Genomic DNA, 10,552 nt, shown 5'->3' on the forward strand with positions numbered 1-10,552 from the left:
CTCCCTCCTGTGGGATATCTCTTCCCCCATCCCCCTTCCTCCTGTGGGATCTCTATTCCCCATCTCTCTTCCTCCTGCGGGATCTCTCTTCTCCATCCGCCTTTCTCCTATGGAAACTCTCTTTCTCATTCCCCTTCCTCCCGTAGGATCCCTCTTCCCCATCCCCCAGTGAGATCTCTTTTCCCCAGCCCGCTTCCTCCTCTGAGATTTCTCTTCCCAATCCCCCTTCCTCTTGTGGGATTTCTCTTCCCCACCCCCCTTCCTCCTGTTGGATCTCTCTTCCTGATTCTGCTTCCTACTGTGGGATATCTCTTCCCCATCCACTTCCTCCTGCCGGAAATTTCTTCCCCATCCCCCTTTCTCCTGAGGGATCTCTCTGCCGCTTCCCTCTTCCTCCTGTGGTAACTCTCTGTCCCATCCCCCTTCATCCTCTGAGATTTCTCTTCCCAATCCCCCTTCCTCATGTGGGAACTCTCTTCCCCATCCCCTTCCTCCTGTTGGATCTCTCTTCCACATCTCTTTCACCCTGTGGGATCACTCTTCCAAATCCCCTTTCCTCATTTGGGAACTCTCTTCTCCATTTCCTTTCTCTTGTGGAATCTCCCTTCCCATCCACCTTCCTCCTGTGGGATCTCTTTTCCCCATCCCACTTCTTCCTGTGGGATCTTATTTCCTCATCCCCTCTCTCCTGTGGGATCTCTTTTCCCCATTCCCCATCCTCCTGTGGGATCTCTCTTCCCCATCCCCCGTCCTGTTGGATCTCTCTTCCCCATCCCCCGTCCTCCTGTGGGATCTCTATTCCCCATCTCTCTTCCTCCTGCGGGATCTCTCTTCTCCATCCGCCTTGCTCCTATGGGAACTCTCTTTCTCATTCCCCTTCCTCCCGTAGGATCTCACTTCCCCATCCCCCAGTGAGATCTCTCTTCCCCAGCCCCCTTCCTCCTGTGGGATCTCTCTTCCCCATCCCCCGTCCTCCTGTGGGATCTCTATTCCCCATCTCTCTTCCTCCTGCGGGATCTCTCTTCTCCATCCGCCTTGCTCCTATGGGAACTCTCTTTCTCATTCCCCTTCCTCCCGTAGGATCTCTCTTCCCCATCCCCCATCCCCCAGTGAGATCTCTCTTCCCCAGCCCCCTTCCACCTGTGGGATCTCCCTTCCCCATCCCCCTTCTTCCTGTGGGATCTCTCATCCCCAGCCCCCTTCCTCCTGAGGGAACTCTCTTCCCCATCCCCCTTCCTCCTCTGAGATTTCTCTTCCGAATCCCCCTTCCTCCTGTGGGATCTCTCTTCCCCATCCCCCTTCCTCCTGTGGGATCTCTCTTCCCCATTCTCCTTCCTAATATGTGATCTCTCTTCCCCATCCGCCTTTCTCCTATGGGAACTCTCTTTCTAATTCCCATTCCTCCTGTGGGATCCCTCTTCCCCCATCCCCCAATGAGATCTCTCTTCCCCAGCCCCCTTGCTCCTGTGGGATCTCTCTTCCCCATCCCCTTCCTCCTGTGGGATCTCTCTTCCCCATCCTCCTTCCTCCTGTGGGAACTCTCTTCCCCATCCCCCTTCCTCCTCTGAGATTTCTCTTCCGAATCCCCCTTCCTCCTGTGGGATCTCTCTTCCCCATCCCCCTTCCTCCTGTTGTATCTCTTTTCCCCATCCCCCTTCCACCTTTGGGATCTCTCTTCCCCATCCCACTTTCTCCTGTGGGAACTCTTCCCCCATCCTTTTCCTCTTGTGTGTTTCCATCCGTTCCCTCAGTTGGGGTCCCTTCCTCCATCTTCCATCGACATTTCCCAATTTACAAAGCTTCCTCACTGTGGGGCTATATCACCTTCATCCCTGCCCCTTCTGACACTCTGTGGTCAGTAACCCTTCTCTAGCCAACGGAGAACGAGACAGAATATGTGGAGTTCATAGGGTCACAGCAACAGACTAAATGACTGACATTGGGTGAATACCATGGAACTGGGCAGTGAGGGACATTGACAGTGATGGGAACTCCGATCAGTGATTTACGGAAGGGTTTAATGCTTCCTGAAATATCCGCGTGAGAGAATTACCCTCAGACCCACGGTTTGTATCACTTTGTTCATCAATTTGTTTGTTTGTGTTTAGACTTGGGGTGAATGACCTGGGAGATTCAGGAGTGAAACTGGTGTCTGCGGCTCTGGGGAACACGGAGTGTAAAATACAGAAACTGCGGTAAGTACCAGACTGTGGGAGATTGTGTTTACAGTCACTGGGTGTCTGACACTGAACATTAATGTGATCAGTAATAGTGTTACTGATAAACACTGGGGATTTGTACCGTCTCCTGTCTCTCTGTGTCCTTCACCCTCACTCTCTCTCATCTCCAGGCTGTGGAGAGTCGGTCTCACAGATTCTGGGGCCGAGGATCTCGCCTCCGCTCTCAGTACAAACCCATCACTGACGGAGCTGTACCTGAGTGATAATAAACTGGGAGATTCAGGAGTGAAACTGGTGTCTGCGGCTCTGAGGAACCCGGAGTGTAAAATACAGACACTGTGGTAAGTACCAGACTGTGGGAGATTGTGTTTACAGTCACTGGGTGTCTGACACTGAACATTAATGTGATCAGCAATTGTGTTACTGATAAACACTGGGGATGTGTACCGTCTCCTGTCTCTCTGTGTCCTTCACCCTGACTCTCTCTCATCTCCAGACTGTGGGAGATTGTGTTTACAGTCACTGGGTGTCTGACACTGAACATTAATGTGATCAGTAATAGTGTTACTGATAAACACTGGGGATTTGTACCGTCTCCTGTCTCTCTGTGTCTTTCACCCTCACTCTCTCTCATATCCAGGCTGGAGAGAGTCGGTCTCACAGATTCTGGGGCCGAGGATCTCGTCTCCGCTCTCAGTACAAACCCATCACTGACGGGGCTGAGCCTGGGATGGAACTCTCTGACAGACCGATCTGTCCCCGCTCTCCGCCGCCTCATACAGACCCTCCTGAGTCTGAAGTGGATCATGTGAGTGTTTGTGTTGATGTTCAATGTGATAAAATGTCAGCGGATCCGCGGGTTTTCTGGTGATATTTGTCTGTGAGTGTTGTTGAAACATTAACCCCGGTTCCCTGTTACTGACCCTGTTGTGTGATCTGTTTATTTCATCTTCATTCTCCCATCTGTTTCAGGCTGGGGTGGAATCAGTTCAGTGAGACCGGGGAGAAGGAACTGAGATCTCTACAGGAACCCAGACCCGGACTGAGAGTGTATCTGTGAACATCTGAATGTGGTGAATCGGTTCAGTGAGACCGGGATGAAGGAACTGAGATCTCTACAGGAACCCAGACCCGGACTGATGGTGGATCTGTGAACATCTGAATGTGGTGAATCGGTTCAGTGAGACCGGGATGAAGGAACTGAGATCTCTACAGGAACCCAGACCCGGACTGATGGTGGATCTGTGAACATCTGAATGTGGGGAATCGGTTCAGTGAGACCGGGATGAAGGAACTGAGATCTCTACAGGAACCCAGACCCGGACTGAGAGTGGATCTGTGAACATCTGAATGTGGTGAATCGGTTCAGTGAGACCGGGATGAAGGAACTGAGATCTCTACAGGAACCCAGACCCGGACTGATGGTGGATCTGTGAACATCTGAATGTGGTGAATCGGTTCAGTGAGACCGGGATGAAGGAACTGAGATCTCTACAGGAACCCAGACCCGGACTGATGGTGGATCTGTGAACATCTGAATGTGGTGAATCGGTTCAGTGAGACCGGGATGAAGGAACTGAGATCTCTACAGGAACCCAGACCCGGACTGATGGTGGATCTGTGAACATCTGAATGTGGTGAATCGGTTCAGTGAGACCGGGGGAAGGAACTGAGATCTCTACAGGAACCCAGACCCGGACTGATGGTGGATCTGTGAACATCTGAATGTGGTGAATCGGTTCAGTGAGACCGGGATGAAGGAACTGAGATCTCTACAGGAACCCAGACCCGGACTGAGAGTGGATCTGTGAACATCTGAATGTGGTGAATCGGTTCAGTGAGACCGGGATGAAGGAACTGAGATCTCTACAGGAACCCAGACCCGGACTGATGGTGGATCTGTGAACATCTGAATGTGGTGAATCGGTTCAGTGAGACCGGGATGAAGGAACTGAGATCTCTACAGGAACCCAGACCCGGACTGATGGTGGATCTGTGAACATCTGAATGTGGGGAATCGGTTCAGTGAGACCGGGATGAAGGAACTGAGATCTCTACAGGAACCCAGACCCGGACTGAGAGTGGATCTGTGAACATCTGAATGTGGTGAATCGGTTCAGTGAGACCGGGATGAAGGAACTGAGATCTCTGCAGGAACCCAGACCCGGACTGATGGTGGATCTGTGAACATCTGAATGTGGTGAATCGGTTCAGTGAGACCGGGATGAAGGAACTGAGATCTCTACAGGAACCCAGACCCGGACTGATGGTGGATCTGTGAACATCTGAATGTGGTGAATCGGTTCAGTGAGACCGGGATGAAGGAACTGAGATCTCTACAGGGACCCAGACCCGGACTGAGAGTGGATCTGTGAACATCTGAATGTGGTGAATCGGTTCAGTGAGACCGGGATGAAGGAACTGAGATCTCTACAGGAACCCAGACCCGGACTGATGGTGGATCTGTGAACATCTGAATGTGGTGAATCGGTTCAGTGAGACCGGGATGAAGGAACTGAGATCTCTACAGGAACCCAGACCCGGACTGAGAGTGGATCTGTGAACATCTGAATGTGGGGAATCGGTTCAGTGAGACCGGGATGAAGGAACTGAGATCTCTACAGGAACCCAGACCCGGACTGATGGTGGATCTGTGAACATCTGAATGTGGGGAATCGGTTCAGTGAGACCGGGATGAAGGAACTGAGATCTCTACAGGAACCCAGACCCGGACTGAGAGTGGATCTGTGAACATCTGAATGTGGTGAATCGGTTCAGTGAGACCGGGATGAAGGAACTGAGATCTCTACAGGAACCCAGACCCGGACTGATGGTGGATCTGTGAACATCTGAATGTGGTGAATCGGTTCAGTGAGACCGGGATGAAGGAACTGAGATCTCTACAGGAACCCAGACCCGGACTGATGGTGGATCTGTGAACATCTGAATGTGGTGAATCGGTTCAGTGAGACCGGGATGAAGGAACTGAGATCTCTACAGGAACCCAGACCCGGACTGATGGTGGATCTGTGAACATCTGAATGTGGTGAATCGGTTCAGTGAGACTGGGATGAAGGAACTGAGATCTCTACAGGAACCCAGACCCGGACTGATGGTGGATCTGTGAACATCTGAATGTGGTGAATCGGTTCAGTGAGACCGGGATGAAGGAACTGAGATCTCTACAGGAACCCAGACCCGGACTGATGGTGTGGATCTGAATGTGTCAACATCCCCGCCCGGGGGATGGAGCCGATTCCCCCCTCCCCTTTAACACTCCGCCCTCCCCTTTAACTACCCCTCCCCCACCCCTTGAACTCCCCCTCCCCCTCCCCTTTAACTCCCGCCCTTACCTTTAATGGCCGCGCGCCGGGGCTGATTCCCAACGGTTTTAACGGAACCGGCTCCGGTCTCGAGCTCGGTGATCTCGGAAGCGCTCCCGCCGTGACGTATTTCCGCCCGCTGTCCGGCGGCGCCACTTCCGCCGGATGTGCGGGTCCGAGACTCTCCCGCGTGCCACCCCGGGGAATTCCCCGGACGGGAGGAGCCCGGGGGGCCGGGGCTCAGTCTGGGACACCGGTGTCCCGGGAGAGAATCCTTTTGCCCCCTCTGCTGAGGACGGGGCATTCGGCTGTCTGGCCGATATAATGATGTTAAATTGACAAATACCTCGGTAATGACCCTGGATCCGCAGCGGTCCCGGACACGGCCCCGGAGTGTGATTGGATGCAGAGTGACGGTGAGGAACGGGACTGATTAATCTACCGGTCACCCGTTGTCGCCGGTCAGTTAATTGTGAGTGACTGTGAGCGAGGACGGGGCATTCGGCTGTCTGGCCGATATAATGGTGTTAAATTGACAAATACCTCGGTAATGACCTTGGATCCGCAGCGATCCCGGACACGGCCCTGGAGTGTGATTGGATGCAGAGTGACGGGGAGGAACGGGACTGATTAATCTACCGGTCACCCGTTGTCGCCGGTTAGTTAATTGTGAGTGACTGTGAGTGAGTCGGGAACAGTGTGGCGACCCACTTTCTGCGCAGGCGCACCGGCTCACAAATACCCAGGGATTAAATGCCAGCACCAGGAAGTTTGAATAAACTAGTCTGGAACAGATTTACCGACTGCGTGTCGTTGTCTCTAACTCTGTATGTAGTACATCGCTGCAACAGCTTATTTACTCCCGCAAGACAGCAGCTCACATACTGTTTAATTTGCATTTATCATGATGAAATCAATAAACCGCTGTAACTTCCTGCCTTGGTGTCGGACTTGAGTTTGTTTGAGGTTTCTGCTGCCCCCCCCCCCCCCCCCACCTTGTGCACCGCAACAGTGGGTCGGAGCTCCTCACACTGACACAGTAGCGTCTCAGCTCAAGGCTGAGGGAGGTCAGACTGGCAGAGTCTGGGTGCCCAGGTTCTAGTCTAAAATTAACCCCGTTCATGGCTAACTATACCCCTCCTGTACCACCCAGACAGTTATTATCCTCCAGAATATCAGACGTGAGTCACTGAGGTCCCGAATACCAGACGGATGGAGAATGGAATACCGGCGTGAAACACAGAGTGAATCTCCCTCCACACCGTCCCATCACCCACTCCCGGGGTCAGACACAGAGTGAATCTCCCTCCACACCGTCCCATCACCCACTCCCGGGGTCAGACACAGAGTGAATCTCCCTCCACACCGTCCCATCACACACTCCCGTGGTCAGACACAGTGTGAATCTCCCTCCACACCGTCCCATCACACACTCCCGGGGTCAGGCACAGAGTGAATCTCCCTCCACACCGTCCCATCCCACACTCCCGGGACCAGACACCGAGTGAATCTCCCTCCACACCGTCCCATCACACACTCCCGGGGTCAGACACAGAGTGATTCTCCCTCCACACCGTCCCATCACACACTCCCGGGGTCAGACACAGAGTGAATCTCCCTCCACACCGTCCCATCACCCACTCCCGGGGTCAGACACAGAGTGAATCTCCCTCCACACCGTCCCATCACACACTCCCGTGGTCAGACACAGTGTGAATCTCCCTCCACACCGTCCCATCACACACTCCCGGGGTCAGGCACAGAGTGAATCTCCCTCCACACCGTCCCATCCCACACTCCCGGGACCAGACACCGAGTGAATCTCCCTCCACACCGTCCCATCACACACTCACGGGGTCAGACACAGAGTGAATCTCCCTCCACACCGTCCCATCACACACTCCCGGGGTCAGACACAGAGTGAATCTCCCTCCACACCGTCCCATCACACACTCACGGGGTCAGACACAGAGGGAATCTCCCTGCACACCGTCCCATCACACACTCCCGGGACCAGACACAGAGTGAATCTCCCTCCACACCGTCCCATCACACACTCACGGGGTCAGACACAGAGGGAATCTCCCTCCACACCGTCCCATCACACACTCCCGGGGTCAGACACAGAGTGAATCTCCCTCCACACCGTCCCATCACACACTCCCGGGGTCAGACACAGAGTGAATCTCCCTCCACACTGTCCCATCACACACTCCCGGGGTCAGACACAGGGGGAATCTCCCTCCACTCCGTCCCATCACACACTCCTGGGGTCAGACACAGAGTGAATCTCCCTCCACTCCGTCCCATCACACACTCCTGGGGTCAGAAACAGAGGGAATCTCCCTCCACTCCGTCCCATCACACACTCCCGGGGTCAGACACAGAGGGAATCTCCCTCCACTCCGTCCCATCACACACTCCCGGGGTCAGACACAGAGTGAATCTCCCTCCACTCCGTCCCATCACACACTCCCGGGGTCAGACACAGAGGGAATCTCCCTCCACACCGTCCCCTCACACACTCCCGGGGTCAGACACAGGGGGAATCTCCCTCCACACCGTCCCCTCACACACTCCCGGGGTCAGAATGTGACTGACGTCATAATCAGAATAATTACCTCAGTGGAATTGCTCTCTGTTGCTTATAACTCTGTAAAACCGATCACCGGTCAATATGAGCAGTTGGAGCGTTCCGGACAACTGAACGCTGCTTGTGACGGAATATAGAATAGGCAGCGATTTACTACAACCCGAGCATTTTCTATCCTGCAATTGTAGCGATCGGTGTCCCTGGTTAGATACTGGAGTTGCTCACTAAATATCGGGTGCCGTCGTCCTGCTTTTTGTTTCGCTGCGCTGTTCGGAATTTTATCAGCACGAATGCTACCCTCAGTTTCGGTGTCCTTATTTTTCCGATACGGTGATTTTTTTTCTCTTTTGTCAAATACGTTGTTGCCGATATGGCCATAGCTTCATAGACTGATCTTGCTCGGCTTTCTGAAGCGACAGTGGTCGCTTTTTCCAGGTCGGCAGCTTTTTTCAAATGACCTTCCAGTCGAAAATCGACACGCAGGTCAGTTCTTGCATTAGCACTAAATTGTAACTTGTGCTTTGGACCTCATTAATTTCACTTCAATTTAACCCTTCCGCTGTTTCATCTCTGATAATTGAAATGGTGTTAATTATGAAGCGATCTACCGTTCAGCGGTACGTGCTTCGTGGTAATCAGATGCCCCGCACCAAACTGTCGGAAGGTCGGCAACTCCGGTACGTTGCTGTCCCTCCAGCCGGGGTGCACCGATGAAGCCGGGACATTATGGATTTCCGTTTTTAATTATTTCCAAAAAGAAACTCTGCCCTGCTATATCGAGAGATACCGGCCACATGACAGATGCACTGCCACCTGGCTTTTCGGAGGACACACCACATGCCAATCAACATTTGGTGCACTGCCACCTGGCTGTTCGGAGGACACTCCACATGCCAATCAACATTTGGTGCACTGTCACCTGGCGGGTCGGAGAACACACCACATGCCAATCAACATTTGGTGCACTGCCACCTGGCTGGTCGGAGGACACACCACATGCCAATCACCATTTGGTGCACTGCCACCTGGCGGGTCGGAGGACACACCACATGCCAATCAACATTTGGGGCACTGCCACCTGGCTGTTCGGAGGACACACCACATGCCAATCAACATTTGGTGCACTGCCACCTGGCTGTTCGGAGGACACACCACATGCCCATCAACATTTGGTGCACTTCCACCTGGCGGGTCGGAGGACACACCACATGCCAATCAACATTTAGTGCACTGCCACCTGGCTGTTCGGAGGACACACCACATGCCCATCAACATTTGGTCCCTCCCAACTAATCAATGCACACCTGAATTATTGGTCACCTTAATTGGATTATCTCGCCCAGCCCCATGCTATACAAGGTGAGACTTGTCCTTGGTTCGCCCCCTCTTACAGACATCCTCATTGCAGTTAAGTGCATTGATTTATGTTTGGGAAGGTCTATCGTTTGTCCTGGTAAGGGAGCCGCGGCTATCCAAGTTCAAGGGGGATAGCTGTCGTAGTGTTTTTCCCTTGTTCTTTGTGTAACCGTACCCCGTTCCCACACCGCTTCCTGTGCTTGTCTTGACCCGACTTCCCCTTGTAAATAAATTCCTTATTATTAAAACTGTGTGTGTCCAGGCCTCTATGTTGAGACTCAAAGAACCAGTTATTTTCCATCACAACCCCTGCATAGCTTTGGAAGAATGGTGGGTATTCAGACAGTTGCAACTAAAGATAATTCTGTGTTGATGCTTTTTTATTCCTGAAAACTTCTTACAGTCAATTTAACGGCGATCGTGATCCTATCCCGGGGGAAAATGCGGACTCTCCAAATGCATCACCCGTTACCTGGCTGGAATGGCGACAGCGGATCTGATGGTGGTTCTCGGTTTCGCATTGGTGGATCAGACCAACAAAATCTGCATTTATTCCAGATCCCTGCTCCTCACTCCTGTATGCCCTCTGGCTCTTGTATTTCACGTTGTCACCGGGGACTGTTCTGTTTGGTTTACGGTCAGTTTTACCTTCGATCGTGTCATCGCGATAAACCGGAAGCCTCGGGAACGATACTGCACTGAGAGAACAGCAAGAGTCGTCATGGTGACCGTTGTTATAGTGAGCTGCGGGCGATGTGTCCCGTTTAACTTTGCTGTTGAACCTTACGTCATCACTGACAACACGCCGTGGCGGTGCGCCCCCGTGTGGAGAGGATACGAAGTGTTGGACCGCATTTTAACACTGTTGCTACCTATCGGCTTAATTCTGGTGTTCAATGCGTTAACAGTGAGACCTATCATTGTGGCAAATAGAGTCCGCAGAGGTCTTCGGAACAGCAGTGAAAATCAGCAGGATACCGAGAGAGAAAACCGCAGAAAATCGATGATTTTGTTGTTTGCTGTATCAGCTAAATTCATTTTATTTTGGATACCCTATGCAGGTCATTCCTTGAAATAGCAAACGGAAAACTATTTGTATC

General features: G+C 52.6%; 1 long non-coding RNA gene across 1 annotated transcript; it reads left to right on the forward strand.

Moving 5' to 3' along the window:
• Positions 1-1,957: 1,957 nt before the first annotated feature.
• On the forward strand, positions 1,958-9,344 carry LOC132386886 (uncharacterized). Its single transcript, XR_009509698.1, has 4 exons — positions 1,958-2,195; positions 2,351-2,521; positions 2,821-2,988; positions 3,153-9,344. It is a non-coding gene; the product is annotated as an uncharacterized LOC132386886 (long non-coding RNA).
• Positions 9,345-10,552: the final 1,208 nt, after the last annotated feature.

This window comes from Hypanus sabinus, unplaced genomic scaffold (genome assembly GCF_030144855.1).
Source record: "Hypanus sabinus isolate sHypSab1 unplaced genomic scaffold, sHypSab1.hap1 scaffold_1361, whole genome shotgun sequence".
NCBI lineage: Eukaryota > Metazoa > Chordata > Chondrichthyes > Myliobatiformes > Dasyatidae > Hypanus > Hypanus sabinus.